This window comes from Palaemon carinicauda, chromosome 9 (assembly GCF_036898095.1).
Source record: "Palaemon carinicauda isolate YSFRI2023 chromosome 9, ASM3689809v2, whole genome shotgun sequence".
Lineage (NCBI taxonomy): Eukaryota > Metazoa > Arthropoda > Malacostraca > Decapoda > Palaemonidae > Palaemon > Palaemon carinicauda.
The window spans coordinates 121,926,788-121,951,614 of NC_090733.1; positions in this window are offsets into that span (position 1 = coordinate 121,926,788).

Here is a 24,827-nt window from a genome sequence, read left to right on the forward strand (position 1 = left end):
TTATTTTCAAGTTTTTATTGTTTATATATGAAAGATTTGTTTTCAATGTTATTATTGTACCTAAACTTCTCTTGTAGTTTTCCTTATCTCCTTTTTTCACTGGGCTATTTTCCCTGTTGGAGCCCTTGGGCTTATAGCACTCTGCTTTTCCAGTAGGGTTGTAGTTTAGCAAGTAATAATATATATATATATATATATATATATATATAAATATATATATATATATATATATATATATATATATATATATATATATATATATATATATATATATATATATATGCGCATTATATATACATACTTCCATATGTTGTTTTACAAGTTAGTTATAACTTTACAATTACCTATTATTGGAAAAGTTAAGAACAGAATGTTAGTCTCCTGAAAATTTTACGCTACTTTTTTTTTTTTTTTGACTGTGTCAATTGTAATGATGCTGATACAGTACACCTTTATGCAAAGTAAATAGATTTTCCTATTTACTGCAAGGTATTGAGTTATTCATTAATCTTATTTATGTGTTGTTACTCTTGAAATAAAGTAGTAGTATATATTATTATTATTACTCTTATAATTTTCTTTATTATTATTAGCATTGATATATTATCATTATACGCCAAACTCAATGGAACTATTCCAAAATACCATTATCATTACTACGAAGCTTCCATAGATTAGTTTCATCACCATTATTGTTGTCATTATTATTTCAGCCCAAATTTCCGTGAACTAGAACAATACCAAAGCTCTATCAAAAGGCAATAACATGCAAAACACAAAGGCAATACACAATTGAATACCTTCTTAGAAAGCGTAGGACTACAACAAGATTTATAAAACAAATGATCCAAAGCCGTTTTACGGGGAAGACATTGATCGCCATATCAATTCCCAAGAAGACTTCTCAGAACGTTGTGTCCTCATTTAGAATTCCTACCCATAGGATTGAACTCTCCATATGGGTTATTGTGACCTATTGGTAACGTCTCCGCCTGGTGATAGCCAGACTGGGGTTCGAGTCCCGCTCAAACTCGTTAGTTCTTTTAGTGTCTGCAATCTCGCCATCATTGTGAGGATAGGATGCTTGGAGGAGCCGGAAGTGTACCCGCTGAGTTATCAGCAGTCATTGCCTGGCCCTCTATGGTCCTACCTTCCATGAAGAGGGGCTAGGGCGCTGATCAAATGTATATATGGTCAGTCTCTAGGACATTATCCTGCTTGTTAGGGCAGTCTCAATGTCCCTTGCCTCTGTCATTCATGAGCGGCCTTTAAACCTTTATTGCAAGTGCGCGAAGCAGAGTTATTTTCATGACGCACGTCAAAATAACTCTCATAATGACTCTTGCACTGTTTCCTTCATATAGCATTCTCTTTGTTGGTGAGATGTTTGATGTTTAATATTTGTTGGTGTTTTGCTTTGTCTCGGGTAAACTGTTATTGGTGGAGGAGGACAGGGATTTCATATTATCTGTTTCTCTTTCTTTCAGACATACAAGTTTATGTGTATATGATATATAGGAATAAATAGAGATGAATACTCGTGTAAATATATATTTATATATTTATATATGTATATATATATATATATATATATATATATATATATATATATATATATATTATATATAGAATCATAGACCCATGTATATTTGTATATTTATACATGCATATATATATACATATATATATATATATATATATATATATATATATATATATATATATATATATATATATATTCACGCATATATATATATATATTTATATATATATATATATGTATTTATATATATATATATATATATAATGCATTTGTGTATATTATATAAATACGTTCAAATACACATGCATAGTGTGTATGTCACTTATTTTCTGTAGGCATACTGATTTTGTGTGGTACTTACAAAAGTTTTATGTCAGTCTTCCTCAAAAACATCGAATAGCAAAAAAAGTAGGAAATATAATGACAGAACGTGTGTAATTAGAAGAGATAACTGACGGAAAATGACATCGTATGATTTTACAGCAATTTTTTTAATCTACAAAGGAAAGTCCAAGAACTCTCTCTCTCTCTCTCTCTCTCTCTCTCTCTCTCTCTCTCTCTCTCTCTCTCTCTCTCTCTCTCTCGAATAAAACGTAAAGACTGCTTATTTCGTAGCAAAATTTGGTTTTTATTAATATAGATTTATTGGTCAATAAATATTTTCTTATAGTTCTCTCAGTTGTTTATATTTTTGTTTAAATAAACACTAAATGTAAATTCCAGTAGACACCTTGATTATTATTAACTTTATTATTATTATTATTATTATTATTAGTAGTAGTAGTAGTAGTAGTAGTAGTAGTAGTAGTAGTTGTTTTATTGTAGTATTTTTATTACTTGTTGTTTTGTTGTAGTAGTTTTATTACTATTATTTTAATCATATATTATTATTATTATTATTATTATTATTAGCGTTGTTAATAGATGTATCAGCAGTCACCCGATACTGCAGTAACTATTTCCTTTGTATGAAGTGTTCTCACTTATTCTCTTGGCTATTAGACCTTGCTCTTCCTTTTGAATTGTGCATTTCTATCCAGTTTCATCTTTGATTTACTATAACTTTAAATTTTCTTCGCAAGATAGATCATGTAAGAGAGTATGATCCGATATCATTCTTGAAAGTATGATTTACTTTTTAATGTGTTATGATATACTTAAGAGTTATATGAATGACCTATTTTCCTGTCATTACTATACAGGTTCTTACTAATGCTTTCATACTTTGAAAATAACATATATTATACCAATGGATGTGTTTTGAAGGATAAACCAGATTCAGTAAATTAATTGCATTTTTTTCAAAGAAAAAGTATGATGGGAAAAAAGTACAGCTTATAAAATGTAGTATTAGTGCAGATTTACTCTATTATATATTACAATTTAGTATCAATTGCTGCGGAGTAATATGACGGAAAGAGAGAGAGAGAGAGAGAGAGAGAGAGAGAGAGAGAGAGAGAGAGAGACAGGTTACAAGTTAATGGCGTCATCCTGTTTTTCTTAGTTTTTCTTTATCCTTTAAAATACAGCCGTGAAAAACCAATAGTGCTTTTGGCCATGCATGAAGATCCATTTGTCAGATTTTAAAAGCCTCAATGGCATCATCGTAGAGAGAGAGAGAGAGAGAAAGAGAGAGAGAGAGAGAGAGAGAGAGAGAGAGAGAGAGAGAGAGAGGTAGCCTCTGTAACCGAATTGCCAAGGTTTACAAATGAGTCAGGTGTACTGTACAGGTAATACTCTCTCGTTTCGGGAGCCGGTGAGGATCTAATCTTATTATACGAGCAAATCTCCTTATAAGGCTGATGCCCTTCAGGGATGAAGGAAGATTCGTCTAAAGAGAACCGAAACTTATTACATCCGCCAACGAAGTTGGAAGAAGGTTATGTTTTCACTCTTATGTGTGTTTTGTAATTTTTGTGTGTTTGTTTGTGAACAGCTTCCTGGCCACAATTTTAATTGTGGAGTAATGAAACTTGTAGGGCTTAACGGTGATGTAAAAAGCTAGAAATGATTAAATTTTGGGAGGTCAAGATCAAAGGTCAAGGTCACAGGCTAGAAAAATTTCCAATTCACGTAATCAGCCACAACTTTGGACATCGTTGTCGCAGAGACTTCAAACGGTTCATATTTGAATGTATGAAAATCAACGCCAATGTTAAGGTCAAAGGTCAAGGTCAAGATCGAGCAAAGGTTAAGAAGTAAACTGCTGCGGGGGAGGTCTGCACTCTATTGAGTGCCCTTCTAGTTTGAATTGCTTTTCACAAGAACTATAGAGCTACTTAGTAGACCTTGGATTTTCGTATCACAATTGAGTAGTTCGCTGATATTTTCTTTCCAACAGTTTATTTAACTTGTTACTTGTGTAATTGTATATGGGGAGTGCTTTCTATAACGGTATTACCTTAGCAAAATTATACAGGGATTGCCTACTTTACAACGCTACCTTTGTAAGTTTATGCTGTAAGTGCACCTAAAGCAGTGTTACTTTTGCAAGTATACATACATGTGCAATGCGTCCTGTAAGTATTGCATTCATCAGTGCTCGTATGGAGTTCTTCATGCGTCAGCGTTATGCCTAAGTCACTTTTGCAATCTTAGGCCGATATTCTTGTAAAAGTCAGTTTAGCGATAGGCTCCCTCAATCGAATGACTCGAGTGTACAAAAATTCTCTCGTCTGTTTGCAACACTAATGCGTCAATCACCATGGTGGTATACAACTTTACTGCAACACTCATAATGAGGTGATATACCTACATAACCATATGGCACATTCATAGGCCACTCACACAAGTTGCGGTTGTGACCTGATGGTGTAGGACACACTGCATCATGACTAATGTTGATGTACTTATTCACTTCACATAGCAACTTAACAGTGACTGTTCACTTGAAATCGTCCTTTGTTGCGGACAAGGCTAGCACCATTTATATTACTGGTGACCTTTGTACCCTCACCATTCTTGTTGAAGTTGCAGTCTGAGGGAGATAAGACACTCCCATAGTATAGTAATATTGAAAGGACCATGGACTTTCTCAGCCTCATACCTGACAACACACATAACCCTGAAATAGTCAAGTCAAATTTGGAATTTAATCCCATCGTGCAGTTGACGGTCGTTAAGATCTCAAACGCTGTAAGAAAAAATAGAAAAGCTAAGAAGATGCAGGGTTCGATCCTACTTACATCGTAGAAAAGAGAAAGGGTATCATGCTAACTTTATGCAGGAATTGGCAACTGAGAATTCAGAACTCCACAGGAGGCAGCAAGGGAAGGCTTTTCAAAGAGGAATTCAGATCAATTTCCAAGAATGTCTTTGTCATGCTAGGAAATAGATCAAAGTTGACCTACAGTTAACTTTCACTATTGGTCTCTTGCAACTTGCTAATGAGGAAACCAATTTATGACTGCATATATGGGTAGAAGATTGGTTCGACCTTTGCTCAGTCCTTGGTAAACTTGATCAGCTCAAGGTTCCAATAGGCCTTGGATCAGATTGGATGCATTCCAATATTGCATTCTATGTAGCCTCTGCACTTTAAAGTACCTAAAGAAAATGGAACATTTCTTTAGTATACAATGTAAAATTATTACATACACAGGTAGAATTCTGTACATACACTTCAGAATTTTACAAAATAGAATGTCTTTATTTGTATATGGGTAGATAAGAATATGTCTTTAAAACATTTGATGAAAACACATTAAACATCTTTTCAAGGACGAATGCTTCACCGTGCTGACACAGATTCAGACCTTAGCTTCCTCCTTGGCCTCTTTTCCTCAATTGCCAGGACAAGCTTAATTTTGTCGCTAGCAGGAGACAAAAGAGCTAACTCTCCAAGGCCACCACAAGGAGGAGCAGACTGTATAGGAATACACAACTTATTATCAATAATAGTGAGAACATTATACATAACTACTTGTTAAGCAATAACAGAATTCATAGTCAAAACAATACAATTTTTAATATTTTGCTTACATATTTCTTTCAATCCAAGGATCTTCAGCTTCTACTGTTGGACAAGGTTCCTTTAAGAACTCCGAGAGAATCCATCTCTCCCTTGCCGTCAGGTTCCTTTCTGCTGCCAGTCCGGTTTTGACCTTTGTCAGCTGCCCAAATCAAGTCTGTGTGACTTCCTTGAACTCAGGGAGCCTCCTGTCATGCGCTCTTTGGAGTCCATCAGGAGGCACATTGGCCCACCTTTTTATTCGGCTATTACAGGATATTCCCATCATCGTGCTTTTCCGCCCCAGATGAAGTCTTCATCACCTTCCCTCGGGTCATCTTCGGAATAGATTTGCATCAAATCACTGAAATCAGGTACAGTTACGTGGATGACTCTTCTCTGACAGTGCGCAAAATTAAAATGTGATCCTCTATTAGATCTGCAGAAGTAGGGGAAAAGATCCCTGGACGACTGCTACAGATGGAGATGAAGATTCATCATGGAATAGGCTACGTCCTTGTAAGAGATGTTCATTGTTTTCTTCCTGTTTTGAAGGCTCTTTGTATGAGGTACACATGATATCTTGAAGCAGTGTAGCAAACAGATGGTGGAGGAGACGGTTGGTGGGCCCGTCTATGCTCGGGTACCGTTGCCTAGTTGCGTTGCCAAGTCGCATAACCACGTCATCAAAACAAATGTCGCCATGTTACGTAAGGCTTGCCCCACCACAGGGCAACCAAGGACGATGCCTGGACGATGCTTCGTTAAGTCAGTCGACACCAGGTCACCATTATAGCAACGTGGGCCTTAACATGGTGGTAAGTGACAGTTGGCATGAGGTGACCACATGGGTGTTTGCAAATAAAGACCTACGCCATCCTCATGGTACGTGGGTCAGTTCTTAGCGATGGAGTGGCGAAGCATGACGATTGTTGCCGATCTTATCATTAATACATCGTTGTCACGTCGTCGTGAGCTAAATTTTGCCTATTATGACGGCCGCGGTCCTAGATCTCATATGAGTGCCTTGGACGTTACTTTTGTATGTGTATTTGTTGTGTGTGACCTGCTGTCCTCCGAGTAGTTCTTATAGGATTAGAGAGAAGTGTGTTCATATAATTTCCAGTAACTTATTGTTATAGGCTTTGAATTCATTTATTTCAGAAGTTGTATTTTAATCTGACTCAGATCCCTCTGAGGAAAACTATGACCTCAGAGAATCTTTTTCAATTGATAATCTTGAAGACACCAGCCACCCGTTGGGAAACTACCGCTAGAGAGTTATTGGGTCCTTCGACTGGCCAGACAGTACTAAATTGGATCCCTCTCTTTGGTTACGGCTCGTTTCATATTTGCCGACACATACACAGAATAGTCAGGCCTAGTCTTTACACATTCTCCTCTTTCCTCATATACTTGACAACACTGAAATTACCAAACAGTTCTTCTTCTCTCAAGAGGTTAACTACTGCACTGTAATTGTTCAGTGGCTACTTTCTTCTTGGTAAGGGTAGAAGAGACTCATTAGCTACGGTAGGCATCTATTCTAGGAGAAGGACACTTCAAAATCAAACCATTTTTCTCTAGTCTAGGGTAGTGCCATAGCCTCTGTACCATGGTCTTCCACTGTCTTGGGTTAGAGATCTCTTGCTTGAGGGTACACTCGGATACAGTATTCTATCTTGTTTCTCTCACTTTTGTTATTTTGAAGTTTTTATCTTCTTATTATTTTCAAGTTTTTATAGTTTATATATGAAAGATTTGTTTTCAATGTTATTATTGTACCTAAACTTCTCTTGTAGTTTTCCTTATCTTTTTTCACTGGGGTATTTTCCCTGTTGGAGCCCTTGGGCTTATAGCACTCTGCTTTTCCAGTAGGGTTGTAGCTTAGCAAGTAATGATAATATATATATATATATATATATATATATATATATATATATATATATATATATATATATATATATGCGCATTATATATCCATACTCCCATATGTTGTTTTACAAGTTAGTTATAACTTTACAATTACCTAATATTGGAAAAGTTAAGAACAGAATGTTAGTCTCCTGAAAATTTTACGCAATTTTTTTTTTTTTTTTTTTTTTGACTGAGTCATTTGTAATGATGCTGATACAGTACACCTTTATGCAAAGTAAATAGATTTTCCTATTTAGTGTAAGGTATTGAGTTATTCATTGATCTTATTTATACGTGTTGTTACTCTTAAAATAAAGTAGTAGTATATATTATTTTCATTACTCTTAAAATTTTCTTTATTATTATTAGCATTGATATATTATCATTATACGCCAATCTCAATGGAACTATTCCAAATTACCATTAGCTTTACTACGAAGCTTCCATAGATTAGTTTCATCACCATTGTTGTTGTCATTATTATTTCAGCCCAAATTTCCGTGAACTAGAACAATACCAAAGCCCTATCAAAAGGCAATAACATGCAATACACAAAGGCAATACACAATTGAATACCTTCTTAGAAAGCGCAGGACTACAACAAGATTTATAAAGCAAATGATCCAAAGCCGTTTTACAGGGAAGACATTGATCGCCATATCAATTCCCAAGAAGACTTCTCGGAACGTCGTGTCATCATTTAGAATTCCTACCCATAGGATTGAACTCTCCATATGGGTCGTTGTGGCCTATTGGTAACGTCTCCACCTTGTGATAGCCAGACTGGGGTTTGAGTCCCGCTCAAACTCGTTAGTTCTTTTATTGTCTGCAATATCGCCATCCTTGTGAGGATAGGATGCTTGGAGGACCCGGAGGTCTACCCGCTAAGTCATCAGCAGTCATTGCCTGGCCCTCTATGGTCCTACCTTCCATGGAGAGGGGCTAGGGCGCTGATCACATGTATATATGGTCAGTCTCTAGGACATTATCCTGCTTGTTAGGGCAGTGTCAATGTCCCTTGCCTCTGTCATTCATGAGCGGCCTTTAAACCTTTATTGCAAGTGCGCGAAGCCGAGTTATCTTCATGACGCACGTCAAATAACTCTCATAATGACTCTTGCACTGTTTCCTTCATATAGCATTCTCTTTGTTGGTGAGATGTTTGATGTTTAATATTTGTTGGTGTTTTGCTTTGTCTCGGGTAAACTGTTATTGGTAGAGGAGGACAGGGATTTCATATCTGTTTTTCTTTCTTTCAGACACATACAAGTTTATGTGTATTTGATATATAGGAATAAATAGAGATGAATACTCGTGTAAATATATATTTATATATTTATATATGTATATATATATGTATATATGTGTATATATATATATATATATATATATATATATATATATATATATATATATATATGTATATATATATATATATGTATATGTATATATATATATATATATATATTTATATATAATTATAAACCCTTGTATATGTGTATATATATACATATGTATATATATATATATATATATATATATATATACATATATATATATTTATATATAGAATCATAGACCCATGTATGTGTATATTTATACATACATATATATACATGCATATATATATATATATATATATATATATATATGTATATATATATGTATATATATATATATATATATATATATATATAATGCATTTATGTATATTATATAAATACGTTTAAATACACATGCATAGTGTGTATGTCACTTATTTTCTGTAGGCATACTGATTTTGTGTGGTACTTACAAAAGTTTTATGTCAGTCTTCATCAAAAACATCGAATAGCAAAAAAAGTAGGAAATATAATGACAGAACGTGTGTAATTAGAAGAGATAACTGACGGAAAATGACATCGTATGATTTTACAGTAATTTTTTTTAATCTACAAAGGAAAGTCCAAGAACTCTCTCTCTCTCTCTCTCTCTCTCTCTCTCTCTCTCTCTCTCTCTCTCTCTCTCTCTCTCGAATAAAACGTAAAGACTGCTTATTTCGTATTAAAATTTGGTTTTTCTTATTATAGTTTTTATTGGTCAATAAATATTTTCTTATAGTTCTCTCAGTTGTTTATATTTTTGTTTTAATAAACACTGAATGTAAATTCCAGTAGACACCCTGATTATTATTAATTTTATTATTATTATTATTATTAGTAGTAGTAGTAGTAGTAGTAGTAGTAGTTGTTGTTGTGTTTTAGTATTTTTATTACTTGTTGTTGTGTTGTAGTAGTTTTATTACTGTTATTTTAATCTCATATTATTATTATTATTGTTATTATTATTATTATTATTATTATTATTATTATTATTATTAGTGTTGTTAATAGATGTAACTATTTCCTTTGTATGAAGTGTTCTCACTTATTCTCTTGGCTATTAGACCTTGCTCTTCCTTTTGAATTGTGCATTTCTATCCAGTTTCATCTTTGATTTACTATAACTTTAATATTTTCTTCGCAAGATAGATCATGTAAGAGAGTATGATCCGATATCATTCTTGAAAGTATGATTTACTTTTTAATGTGTTATGATATACTTAAGAGTTATATGAATGACCTATTTTCCTGTCATTACTATACAGGTTCTTACTAATGCTTTCATACTTTGAAAATAACATATATTATACCAATGGATGTGTTTTGAGGGATAAACCAGATTCAGTAAATTAATTGCATTTTTTTCAAAGAAAAAGTATGATAGGAAAAAAGTACAGCTTATAAAATGTAGTATTAGTGCAGATTTACATTATTGTATTTTACAATTTAGTAACAGTTGCTGCAGAGTAATATGCCGGAGAGAGAGAGAGAGAGAGAGAGAGAGAGAGAGAGAGAGAGAGAGAGAGAGAGAGAGAGAGAGAGAGAGGTTACAAGTTAATGGCGTCATCCTGTTTTTCTTAGTTTTTCTTTATACTTTAAAATACAGCCGTGAAAAACCAATAGTGCTTTTGGCCATGCATGAAGATCCATTTGTCAGATTTTAAAAGCCTCAATGGCATCATCGTAGAGAGAGAGAGAGAGAGAGAGAGAGAGAGAGAGAGAGAGAGAGAGAGGTGGGGGTAGCCTCTGTAACCGAATTGCCAAGGTTTACAAATGAGTCAGGTGTACTGTACAGGTAATACTCTCTCGTTTCGGGAGCCGGTGAGGATCTAATCTTATTATACGAGCAAATCTCCTTATAAGGCTGATGCCCTTCAGGGATGAAGGAAGATTCGTCTAAAGAGAACCGAAACTTATTACGTCCACCAACGAAGTTGGAAGAAGGTTATGTTTTCACCCTTATGTGTGTTTTGTAATTTTTGTGTGTTTGTTTGTGAACAGCTTCCTGGCCACAATTTTAATTGTGGAGTAATGAAACTTGTAGGGCTTAACGGTGATGTAAAAAGCTGGAAATGATTAAATTTTGGGAGGTCAAGATCAGAGGTCAAGGTCACAGGCTAGAAAAATGTCCAATTCACATAATGAGGCACAACTTTGGATATCGTTGTCATAGAGACTTCAAATTTGGTTCATATTTGAATGTATGAAAATTAACGCCAATGTTAAGGTCAAAGGTCAAAGTCAAGGTCGAGCAAAGGTTAAGTATTTCTTAACCTTTGCTGCTGCGGTGGAGATCTGCACTCTATTGAGTGCCCTTCTAGTTTGAATTGCTTTTCACAAGAACTATAGAGCTACTCAATAGACCTTGGATTTTCGTATCACAATTGAGTAGTTCGCTGACATTTCTTTCCAACAGGTTATTTAACTTGTTACTTGTGTAATAGTATACGGGGAGTGCTTTCTATAACGGTATTACCTTTGCAAAATTATACAGGGATTGCCTACTTTACAACGCTACCTTTGTAAGTTTATGCTGTGAGTGCACCTAAAGCAGTGTTACTTTTGCAAGTATACATACACGTGCAATGCGTCCTGTAAGTATTGCATTCATCAGTGCTCGTATGGAGTTCTTCATGTGTCAGCGTTATGCCCAAGTCACTTTTGCAATCTTAGGCCGCTATTCTTGTAACACTCAGTTTAGCGATAGCCTCCCTCAATCGAATGACTCGAGTGTACAAAAATTCTCTCGTCTGTTTGCAACACTAATGCATCATTCGCCATGGTGGTATACAACTTTACTGCAACAATCATAATGAGGTGATATACCTACATAACCATATGGCACATTCATAGGCCACTCACACAAGTTACGGTTGTGACCTGATGGTGTAGGACGCACCGCGTCATGACTACTGTTGATGTACTTATTCACGTCACATAGCAACTTAACAGTGTGACTGTTCACTTGAAATCGTCCCTTGTCGCGGACAAGGCTAGCACCATTTATATTGCTGGTGAGGTTTGTACCCTCACCATTCTTGTTGAAGTTGCATTCTGAGGGAGTAAGGCACTCCCATAGTATAGTAATATTGAAAGACCATGGAATTTCTGAGCCTCATACCTGACAACACACATAACCCTGAAATAGTCAAGTCAAATTTGGAATTTAATGCCATCGTGCAGTTGACGGTCGTTAAGATCTCAAACGCTGTAAGAAAAAATAGAAAAAATAAGAAGATGCAGGGTTCGATCCTACTTACATCATAGAACAAAGAAAGGGTATCATGCTAACTTTATGCAAGAATTGGCAACTGAGAATTCAGAACTCTACAGGAGGCAGCAAGGAAGGCTTTTCAAAAAGGAATTCTGATCCATTTCCATGAATGTCTGTGTCGTGTTAGGAAATAGATCAAAGTTGACCAACAGTTAACTTTCACTATTGGCCTTTTGCAACTTGCTAACGAGGAAACCAATTTATGGCTGCATATATGGGTAGAAGATTGGTTCGATCTTTGTTCAGTCCTTGGTCAACTTAATCAGCTCAATGTTCCAATAGGCCTTGGATCAGATTGGATGCATTCTACGTAGCCTCTGCACTTTAAAGTACCTAAAGAAAATGGAACATTTCTTTAGTATACAATGTAAAATTATTACATACACAGGTAGAATTCAGTACATACACTTCAGGAAAAACTGACAATTTTACAAAATAGAATGTCTTTATTTGTATATGGATAGATAAGAATATGTCTTTAAAACATTCAATGAAAGCACATTAAACATCTTTTCAAGGAGGAATGCTTCACCGTGCTTACACAGATTCAGACCTTAGCTTCCTCCTTGGCCTCTTCTCCTCAATTGCCAGGACAAGCTTAATTTCGTTGCTAGCAGGAGACAAAAGGGCTAACTCTGCAAGGCCACCAGAAGGAAGAGCAGACTGTATAGGAATACACAATTTATTATCAATAATAGTGAGAACATTATACATAACCACTTGTTAAGCAATAACAGAATTCATAGTCAAAACAATACAAGTTTTAACATTTTGCTTACATATCTCTTTCAATCCAAGGATCTTCAGCTTCTACTGTTGGACAAGGTTCCTTTACGAACTCCGAGAGAATCCATCTCTCCCTTGCCGTCAGGTCCCTTTCTGCTGCCAGTCCGGTTTTGACCTTTGTCAGCTCCCCATATCAAGTCTGTGTGACTTCCTTGAACTCAGGGAGCCTCCTGTCATGCGCTCTTTGGAGTCCATCAGGAGGCACATTGGCCCACCTTTTTATTCGGCTTCTCCGCCTCAGATGAAGAGTCTTCATCACCTTCCCACGGGTCATCTTCGGAATAGATTTGTATCAAATCGCTGAAATGTGGTACAGTGGCGTGGATGACTCTTCGCTGACAGTGTGCAAAATTAAAAGGTGATCCTCTTTTAGATCTTCAGAAGTAGGGGAAAAAGATCCGTGGACGGCTGCTACAGATGGAGATGAAGATTCATCATGGAATAGGCTACGTCCTTGTAAGAGATGTTCATTGTTTTCTTCCTGTTTGGAAGGCTCTTTGTATGAGGTACACATGATATCTTGAAGCAGTGTAGCAAACAGATGGTGGAGGAGACGTGCAGGTCACAGTAGATCAATCCTGAATACTTTCTCATTCGATTGGTGGGCCCGTCTATGTTTGGGTACTGTACCAACCGTGTGTCACACGATCGTACATAAATTATTCTGTATATATTATGCTTGTATCTGCGCTCTTCCATGGCACTAAAAAGAACCTGAATAATCATGTCTCCGGTTTTCCTCTGTAACATTGTCACTTTCTCGAACATGTATTTTCCTGTTGCCTTGAGGTTTTGTATATAAAGGAGAGTGTTCCTTAATAAAGTACTCAGTTGATTGCATCCTGCCTTTGAGTTCACAACCCTCTCTCGGCCCGTCACATTGGTGACCCCGGAAGTCGACTCGCTCCCACCGCCTTCCACCCCTTCGCCCCTCCATTGTTGGTACTATGGCGGACTCTACGGCAGTTGGTGCTGCGGCCACTCCATTCAAACTTTCATCGTTTGCCAGCAGAGAGGCGTTTGCTTGGTTTCAGCGCGCAGAAGTCCAGTTTCGTATCAGGGACGTGACTCGCTCAACCACCAAAGCGGATTATGTTCTCGCGGCGATACCCGAGGACACCTTCCCAGAAATATCCGACTGGCTTTGTGAACAAGGAGATACCCCAATAGCGTATGACGCCCTCAAAACATACCTTCTGCAGCAGTACTCGCTGTCGCCAGCCGCCCGTATAGCAAAGCTTTTTCAGCTCTCGCAACAACCGTTGGGAGACCAAAGGGCTTCGCTTGCCCTCAGGGAAATGACCAGTATCGCTCGCCTTCAACCTGCCGCAGACGGCTCTCCTCGTGAGGTGAACCTACTTCATGCCCTTTGGATACGCAGTTTACCCGAACCTGTACGCGCTGCCATACCCGATGTCGATAGTTTACCCATAAAGGACTTGATGACCAAAGCCGACGCCCTTATGGACAGCCACTTCAAGACCTCCATCAACGCCTCCACCCCTGACGAAAAGGATGCCTATTCAACGTCAACCGAAGCTGACATGAATGCCGTAGGACATACACGCCTCCCCCGTGACGTGCTGAAGCAGCGACAAAGCCGCCCACCACCCACCAATCGCTCGCGCCCCAACGAACTACTTCTACAGCCACTTACTACCTCCCATCCGCCGCAGTTTTGCTACTACCACTTCAGATTCGGGGCAAACGTGAAGAAATGTGCCAAGGATTGTCAGTGGCCAAAAAACGTGTAAGTAGGCCATCGCTCGTGGCGGTGGCCTCCCGCGTTTCTAATCTTTTCTTTTTACAGGATGCAGGAACGGGCGTGCGATTTTTGGTAGACAAGGGTGCTTGTCGTTCTCTTTTGCCAAGGAAACTCTTCAAGGCACGACGTAGTCTGTCTACATTTGCCGACGTCCGCTTGGTAGCTGCCAACAGATCTGCGATACCCACCTACGGTTACGAGAACCTCACATTGTCGTTCGGAAACGGTAAATTCAATTGGAAGTTTCTCGTTGCTGACGTCACAATGCCAATCCTCGGTGCGGATTTCCTCTCTCATTTCCACCTTCTGGTCGATGTCGCCCACCGACGATTGGTCAACGCAGACTCGTACTTGTCGACACACCTTCAACCCGCCCCCTCTAACCTCGCGCTCCACATCAGCGCACCCACGGATGCCTACGCCCACCTCCTCACGTCGTACCCGGAAGCTTTCTGTCCAGAACTTCGCCAAACGCCCACGGTTCCTGCCAAGCACGGTATTTATCACCATATCAAGACGACGGGACCCCCAGTCTTCGCAAAATTCAGACGTCTGGCACCGGAACGATTGGCAGCCGCCAAACAGACGTTCGACGAAATGGAGGAAATGGGCTTTTGCCAGAAGGCCTCCAGCCCATGGTCATCACCCTTACACATCGTTCTGAAGAAAGCCGGTCCCTCCGTCCGTGCGGGAATTACAGGCGCCTGAACATGCAAACAGAACCGGATCACTACCCCCTCCCAAACATTGCCGACGTGACATCCTACCTGCACAAAGCGAAGGTTTTCTCTACGCCCGACCTCCTAAAAGGGTATTATCAGGTGCCTATGAACCCAGAAGACATCCCCAAGACCGCCATCACCACTCCGTTTGGTACATACACCTTCAATTACTCCTGTTTTGGCCTTCGTAATGCTGGGGCAACGTTTCAACGTCTCATGGGTGGCATCTTAGGGGACCTCCCTTTCTGTGTATGTTATGTGAACGACATACTTGTGTTCTCCTCCTCAAAAGAGGAACACCTCCGTCACCTGCGCATCGTGCTCGACCGCCTGCAACAAAACGGCCTTGTAGTCCGGTACGACAAGTGTACCTTTGGCGCCAACGAAGTGTCGTTCTTAGGGCACCGTATCACTCCTGAAGGAGTCCATCCCCTCCCTGAGAAGGTAGCAGCCGTTCAGAACTTCCCCGCGCCCTCGACCGTCAAAGCTCTGCAGGAATTCTTGGGCATGATCAACTATTATCACCGTTTTTTGCCAGCCATTGCCGCCACTCTTGCTCCCCTCTACGCCTCCCTCAAGGGCAAGCCAAAGGACCTGAAGTGGGGTCCCCTTCAAGAAGCAGCCTTCTGCAATGCAAAGAAGGCCCTATCAACTGCTGCGGCTCTCACTTTTCCTATCCCACACACCCCTCTCCTTCTCTCCACCGATGCCAGCGACGTCGCTATTGGTGCAGTACTCGAGCAGGTGGTCAACGGCTCGCCCCGTCCATTGGCCTTCTTCAGCAGAAAACTGTCCAAGGCAGAATCGGGTTATTCTACCTTTGATCGAGAATTGCTGGCGGTGCACTTGGCTGTCCGTCACTTTCGCCATTTCTTAGAAGGTAGACCGCTACCTTGGATTCCTGCTCCCATGCGCCTACAGGTGTTTGATTTAATTCACGGCCTTTCACATCCCTCGTGCCGTTCTACTGCACAGCTGCTGAAGGCAAAGTTCATTTTTAGGACATCCTGCACGTCCCTCCGTTGAGAAGACTTTCCCCTCAAAGACTCCAACACCACCCTCCTCTGTGACGTCAGTACTGGTAGACCGCGACCTTGGATTCCTGCTCCCATGCGCCTACAGGTGTTTGATTTAATTCACGGCCTTTCACATCCCTCATGCCGTTCTACTGCACAGCTGCTGAAGGCAAAGTTCATTTGGCACGGCATTTCTAAGGATGCTAAGGATTGAGTCCGTGCCTGTACTTCTTGCCAAACTTCTAAAGTACATCGACACACGGATTCAGGAGTGGGCACCTTTCCTCAACCTCAGCGTCGTTTCTCACACATTCACGTCGACGTTGTAGGCCCCCTACCCACATCACAAGGACATAGTTACCTGTTTACCGTCATCGACCGCTCCACTCGTTGGCCTGAAGCCATTCCCATGGAAACTGCAACGTCCGCGTCATGTACATCTGCCTTACTCTCTGGATGGATTTCAAGATTCGGTGTCCCTGAGCATATTACTTCTGACAGGGGAGCCACTTTCACCTCTCAATTGTGGACGTCATTAGCGAATCTCCTGGGCATCACCCTACATCAGACAACGGCCTACAACCCCGCTGCCAATGGAATGGTTGAACGTTTTCATCTTACCCTCAAAGCAGCTTTGATGTCCCGCTGCAAGGATTGCAACTGGTTTACTCAGCTTCCCTGGGTCCTCCTGGAACTAAGGACCACTCCTAAAGACGCCCTCGACGTCTCGGCAGCTGAAATGGTGTATGGCGACCCGTTGGTCGTCCCTGCCGAATTTTTTCCTTCTACAACCTCCTCTGACGATCTCCAGCGCATACATCACGTCGTGGGAAGATTTACTCCGTGCCGCCAGACTTACAAGCCCCCAGCGAAGCATCACATACCAACGGACTTGCACTCTGCAACACACGTCTTCCTGCGCAATAACACTAGCAAGCCACCACTAACGCCCCCTTACACGGGCCCTTTCCTTGTGAACCGACGCAGTCCGAAAGCATTCCTACTAAACATTCATGACAAAGAAGACTGGGTCTCCATTGATCGTCTAAAACCTGCTTATCTTCTGCCAGATTACCCGCCTACAGTTCGCCTCTCTAGATCAGGGCGCCCTATTTAACATGTACAGTATGTCATTTTTAGGGGCGGAGCCATGTACCAACCGTGTGTCACACGATCGTACATATATTATTTTGTATATATTATGCTTGTATCTGTGCTCTTCCCTCGCACTAAAAAGAACCTGAATAATCATGTCTCCGGTTTTCCTCTGTAACATTGTCACTTTCTCGAACATGTATTTTCCTGTTGCCTTGAGGTTTTGTATATAAAGGAGAGTGTTCCTCAATAAAGTACTCAGTTGATTGCATCCTGCCTTTGAGTTCACAATCCTCTCTCGGCCCGTCACAGTACCGTCGTCTAGTTGCGTTGCCAAGTCGCGTAACCACGTCATCAAAACAAATGTCGTCATGTTACGTAAGGCTTGCCCCACCACGGGGCAACCAAGGACGATGCCTGGACGATGCTTCGTTAAGTCAGTCGACACCAGGTCGCCATTATAGCAAATTGGGTCTTAACATGGTGATAAGTGACAGTTGGCATGAGGTGACCACATGGGTGTTTGCAAATAAAGACCTACGCCATACTCATGGTACATGGGTCAGTTCTTAGCGATGGAGTGACGAAGCATGACGATTGTTGGCGATCTTATCATTAATACATCGTTGTCACGTCGTCATGAGCTAAATTTTGCCTGTTATGACGGCTGCGGTCCTAGATCTCATATGAGTGCCTTGGACGTTACTTTTGTATGTGTATTTGTTGTGTGTGACCTGCTGTCCTCCGAGTAGTTCTTATAGGATTAGAGAGAAGTGTGTTCATATAATTTCCAGTAACTTATTGTTATAGGCTTTGAATTCATTTATTTCAAAAGTTACATTTTAATCTGACACAGATCCCTCTGAGGAAAACTATGACCTCAGAGAATCTTTTTCAATTGAGAATATCTTTATTTCGCGATAACTAGGCCACGGATTTCCTACGGATTTACTTATAAAAACCAAGTGAGACCGGAAGATAAAGTTATGTTTTGGGTTAAATTCTTTAATAGTTTTCCTCATTTAACATGAATTGGTTACTTACGGTGTTGATGCCCGTAGTTATATTATCGCAGAGGTATATAAGGTCAGTTAACATAATCAAATGCAATATCTAAATCTTAAATAGATGAAGAACGGAGTAAAGAATATGAAAACTAGAAAGTTAATTAGTTTAAATATGAATTGGCAGAGAACAAGAAAAAAAATGGAAGATGGAATTGACAAGCAAAGGAAATGAACTAAAGTATTTACTGAACAAATGAATGAAACAGAAATACACTTGTTAAATAATTGTTCGTTGTAAGCATGTGCTTGACAAATTAAATTGATAATACCTGCTTTGAATGTAATTTTTTTTAATTTAGATTCAATTAACGTGGAAACTAAAGATAGATATTTCAAGTAATTCCGCTAACTGTAGCGGAAATTACCCTTAACATATCAGGATAAGTTAAACAGTGAAAATAGACCTCGGTTTCACTTTAGTTGAAGAATCTATGAAATTATGTATTACTGTTGATATTTTTTTTCTCAGTATAAGTTAATGAATGGTTTGTTGTACATTTTGAGCATACATTACATTAAATACTATATATATATATATATATATATATATATATATATATATATATATATATATATATATATATATATATGTATGTATGTATGTATGTGTGTGTGTCTTTATACTCACATACACGAGGGTAAGTCAAAAAGGTGCAGTTTGTCAGAGCTACAAATCTAAAATGGCGTGCCTATCTAACTTATCAGTTGGCCACCAACCAGAGTGATGTAAAAGCTAAAAAAAAAAATTAAAACAAAAAATTCTTTGATCTTTCTGAAAATGAGCAAACTATTAATTAGAGCAAGCATCAAGTTCCCAACAAAGCTTGGAAGAAAACAAAGGGAAATCACGAAAGTCTTGAAAGAAATTTATGGAATTTCTTCACCCTTCAAACTGATGTACAGACGAAGGGCAGCTGCCTGCCGTGCAAACACTGTTACCATATCATAATAGGTAGCTGCATGACGTCAAAATCACAGAAACAAAGGAAACAAATCTGGCAACAACCGGTGCTACCAGATGTTGCTGTGTGCCACAGCCCCTACTTCTTTTACTAAACAACGACTTGCGCTGGGGGGGGGGGGTGGTTGTTGTTGTTGTTGTTGTAAACTTGTGTCCTCAAATTGCCTGATAGTATTATTTATTCCATGCTTCTTTCCAATAAAATTATAATACATTTCCCATGTTCAGCTAGTTTATAATGTATTTCCCATAACCTGTTAGTGTATAAAATATATCCCGACATTGGTTATTTAATCATTTCACTGTGTTTTATTATGAATTTGAGTTTTCCGGTTACTTTATAATGTATTCTTTGTATAGGGTCAGTTTTTGTGTATTTCACACATCTGATATGTTTATAATGTATATTTCCTATATCTGATTAATTTATAATATATTACACATATTTGGTGAGCTATATGTTTCCCAATCCCAATTAGTTATTATAATATATTTTACTTATACCTGGGTAGTTTATAATCTATTTCCTTTTTTCTAAGTGTATAATGTATTTTCTTTTACCTACGTTAATAATGTATTTCCCTTTACCTATCTTTACAACGTATTGCACTTTACCTATATTTATATTGCATTTCCATTTACTTGCGTTTATAATATATTTCCCTTTAACTAAGTTTATAATGTATTTCCCTTTTCATGCGTTTATAATGTATTCCCCTTTACATGCGTTTAGAATGTATTCCCCTTTACATGCATTTATAATGTATTCCCCTTTACATGCATTTATAATGTATTCCCCTTTACATGAGTTTAAAATGTATTCCCCTTTACATGCGTTTATAATGTATTCCCTTTACCTGCGTTTAAAATGTATTTCCCTTTACATGCGTTTAAAATGTATTCCCCTTTACGTGCATTTATAATGTATTCCCCTTTACATGCATTTAAAATGTATTCCCCTTTACATGCATTTCTAATGTATTCCCCTTTACATGCGTTTAAAATGTATTCCCCTTTACATGCGTTTAAAGTGTATTTCCCTTTACATGCGTTTATGATGTATTCCCCTTTACATGCATTTATAATGTAGTCCCTTTTACATGCATTTATAATGTATTCCCCTTTACATGCATTTATAATGTATTCCCCTTTACATGCATTTATAATGTATTCCCCTTTACATGCGTTTAAAATGTATTCCCCTTTACATGCGTTTAAAATGTATTCCCCTTTACATGCGTTTAAAGTGTATTTCCCTTTACATGCGTTTATGATGTATTCCCCTTTACATGCGTTTAAAATATATTCCCCTTTACATGCGTTTAAAGTGTATTTCCCTTTACATGCGTTTATGATGTATTCCCCTTTACATGCGTTTAAAATATATTCCCCTTTACATGCATTTATAATGTATTCCCCTTTACATGCATTTATAATGTATTCCCCTTTACATGCATTTATAATGTATTCCCCTTTACCTGCGTTTAAAATGTATTCCCCTTTACATGCGTTTAAAATGTATTCCCCTTTACATGCGTTTAAAGTGTATTTCCCTTTACATGCGTTTATGATGTATTCCCCTTTACATGCATTTATAATGTATTCCCCTTTACATGCATTTATAATGTATTCCCCTTTACATGCGTTTAAAATGTATTCCCCTTTACATGCGTTTAAAATATATTCCCCTTTACATGCATTTATAATGTATTTTCATTTACATGCGTTTATAATGTATTCCCCTTTACATACATTAATAATGTATTCCCCTTTACCTGCATTTATATTGTATTCCCCTTTACATGCGTTTAAAATGTATTCCCCTTTACTTGCATTTATAATGTATTCCCCTTCACATGCGTTTATAATGTATTCCCCTTTACATACATTAATAATGTATTCCCCTTTACCTGCATTTATAATGCATTCCCCTTTATATGCGTTTAAAATGTATTCCCCTTTACTTGCAATTATAATGTATTCCCCTTTACATGCGTTTAAAATGTATTCCCCTTTACATGCGTTTAAAATGTATTCCCCTTTACTTGCAATTATAATGTATTCCCCTTTACATGCGTTTAAAATGTATTCCCCTTTACATGCGTTTAAAATGTATTCCCCTTTGCATGCGTTTAAAATGTATGCCCTTTGCATGCGTTTAAAATGTATTCCCCTTTACATGCGTTTAAACTGTATTCCCCTTTACATGCGTTTAAAATGTATTCCCCTTTACATGCGTTTAAAATGTATTCCCCTTTACATGCATTTATAATTTATTCCCCTTTGCATGCGTTTAAAATGTATTCCCCTTTACATGCATTTATAATGTATTCCCCTTTACATGCGTTTAAAATGTATTCCCCTTTGCATGCGTTTGAAATGTATTCCCCTTTACTTGCGTTTAAAATGTATTCCCCTTTACTTGCGTTTAAAATGTATTTCCCTTTACATGCGTTTATGATATATTTCCCTTTATGTTTATAATGTATTCCCCTTTACATGCGTTTATAATGTATTCCCCTTTACATGCGTTTAAAATGTATTCCCTTTACATGCGTTTAAAATGTATGTACCTAGACCATGTTTTCATTATTTCATCATTTTCCTTTCCGTTCGTTCAGTTATAAACCATATTTCCATCCCCAAAATTCCATCATAGTTTCATTCAGAACTTTTCATCAGTTTCTCATTCCCCCTTCTTTCCCCTTAGGTTATTTCCATTATTTCGTCTATTTACTCTCATCTGTACCCTTCCACTCTAATTACAACTACTAAACTCCTAGTTTAATTTTCATACTGTTTCATTTTTGCCTCTTTCAATTTGTATTTTTGAAGGGACTTTATAGTGTAAGCTATATATATATATATATATATATATATATATATATATATATATATATATATGTATATATATACATATATATATACATATATATATATATATATATATATATATATATATATAATATATATATATATATATGTATATATATACATATATATATATATATATATATATATATATATATATATATATATATATATATATATATATATATATATATATAGAGCCCTTTCTGATTCAGGATACCTTGAAGGTTTTAATGGCCGCTCATGAATGGAAGAGGCAAGGGTTAGTGACAATGCCCTGAAAACTGACCATATATAGCCTACATATGATCAGCGCCCGAACCCCCTCTCCACCCAAGCTAGGACCAAGGTAGGCTAGGCAGTGGCTGCTGATGCCTCAGCAGGAATCCCTATAGGATCCCCTAAACCCTCCATCCTTATCTCACAGTGATGGTGACATTGTAGTGACCAAAGGAACTAACAAGTTTGAGCGGGATTCGAACCTCAGTCTCGCGATCACCAAGCAAGGACGTTACCAATAGGTCACCACAACGTGGTGAAAGGGTTTGTGTACCGCCATGATCAGCAGAGCCGTATTATAATAGTCAGGGCCACCCATACTAAGTTAGTTTTCTGTGAGGGATCAGACAAAAGTCTCCCACCATCACCAATCCAGAGCGCCCAGCATAGTGACGAAAACATGAATAAAGATACGTCTGAGGCTTTTGTCCTACGAGACTTGAAACGGGTTCACGTGTTGTTGTTGTTGTCGTTTATATATATATATATATATATATATATATATATATATATATATATATATATATATATATATATGTATATATAAATATATATAATATATATATATATATATATATATATATATATATATATATATATATATATATATATATATGATGCGTGTGTCCATTTTATTATAATTTTTCCGTGTTATTTGTTTTATTTTTAGGTATATTTAAAATAGACTTCTAGTAGTAATTCTAGAGTTGACTGGTCCCTTATCGGTAAAAGGTGTAATGAAATTGAGATTCTAAATACTTGCTAGCCTACCAGTGAAGTTCTTTTTCTCTGGTTCTCCCCTATCATAATTTCTTTTCCCTTAACGAAAAATCTTTTCTCTTTTGTGAACGCCAGTACTAGAAAGTATTCGTTTATTTTAAATACTTCAATTAATTATTTCAAATATTTATATTATTCATGTTGTTTTCTAGCTTTTCAGAGACATTGCCTTTCATTAGTTTTTTTTTTTTTTTTTTTTTTTTTTTTTTTTTTTTTTTTTGAACAGGTTGACATGTCTCTTTTTAGTTTATCTATGACAAAACTATTTTAACGTTGTTCTCGATCTTGAAGATCTTTTATATTTTTTATTATTACTTTTCATATATAATTTATTCCTAATTTTCTTTTTCTCATTGGGAATATTTTCTATGCTGGAGCCCTAGGGTTTCCCGCATCCTTTTTCCAACGTGGGTTGAAGCTCATCTAGTAACAACAACAACAACATCAATAATAATAATAATAATAATAATAATAATAATAATAATAATAATAATGATGATGATAATAATAATAATAATAATAATAATAATAATAATAATAATAATAATAATAATAATAATAATAATAATAATAATAATAATAATAATAATAAAATTTTTAAGAAGAATTATCTACGTCCAGTTTCATGGAGGTGAATACCAGAAATGTGTAATGAATTGATTGTGATGCATTTACTGTTAACAATGTAGATTGTATTAATTTGCTCTATTGTGTATAATGAATCCAAGGTCTACACGGATAAATAGATAATCTATATTATTCATCATAAAGATCCCGAAACTCTTTATATTATTATGCTAGTATAGATTGTCTAAATTTTTTCTTAGAGAGAGAGAGAGAGAGAGAGAGAGAGAGAGAGAGAGAGAGAGAGAGAGAGAGAGAGAGAGAGAGAGAGAGAGAGAGAGAGAGAAACTGTATTTTGACGTCCAATAACATCGTAATGATAATGCATTATTTTCCAGCTTTTCGTTTTATAACGTCATGCTTACGAAAAAAAAAGTGTGAAGCAAATGCATCTTCTTTTAATTAGCAAGAACATTTTTCCTTTGATTAATGAAATCAACTGATGATGCCATAACTATCAGCTCATTATCTTCTGATCAAAACTTTCCCTTGGATACGAAGGAACTGCTGAAGCATGAAAATTAATTGGAGATAGTTAGCAAATACATTTTGTGATAGACAATAAAAGTTGAAGACCAAACTTTTTTTGCTTGCAAATTTTTGTTATCTGCAATTATATGGCTGCAAGGGTTGTAAAAATTCATATTGACTGGACTATAATTTTTATCAAGATTTCAATCAAGTTGTGTCAGAGACCTTCTTGTTTTTATGCAAAATTTTATAGATGCAAGAAATGGAAATTTTCGCCGGACAGAATGGGTTGAATGATTTTGTCAATATTTAAATTATTGCCGTGTCAAAAATTTTTCTCCGTTAT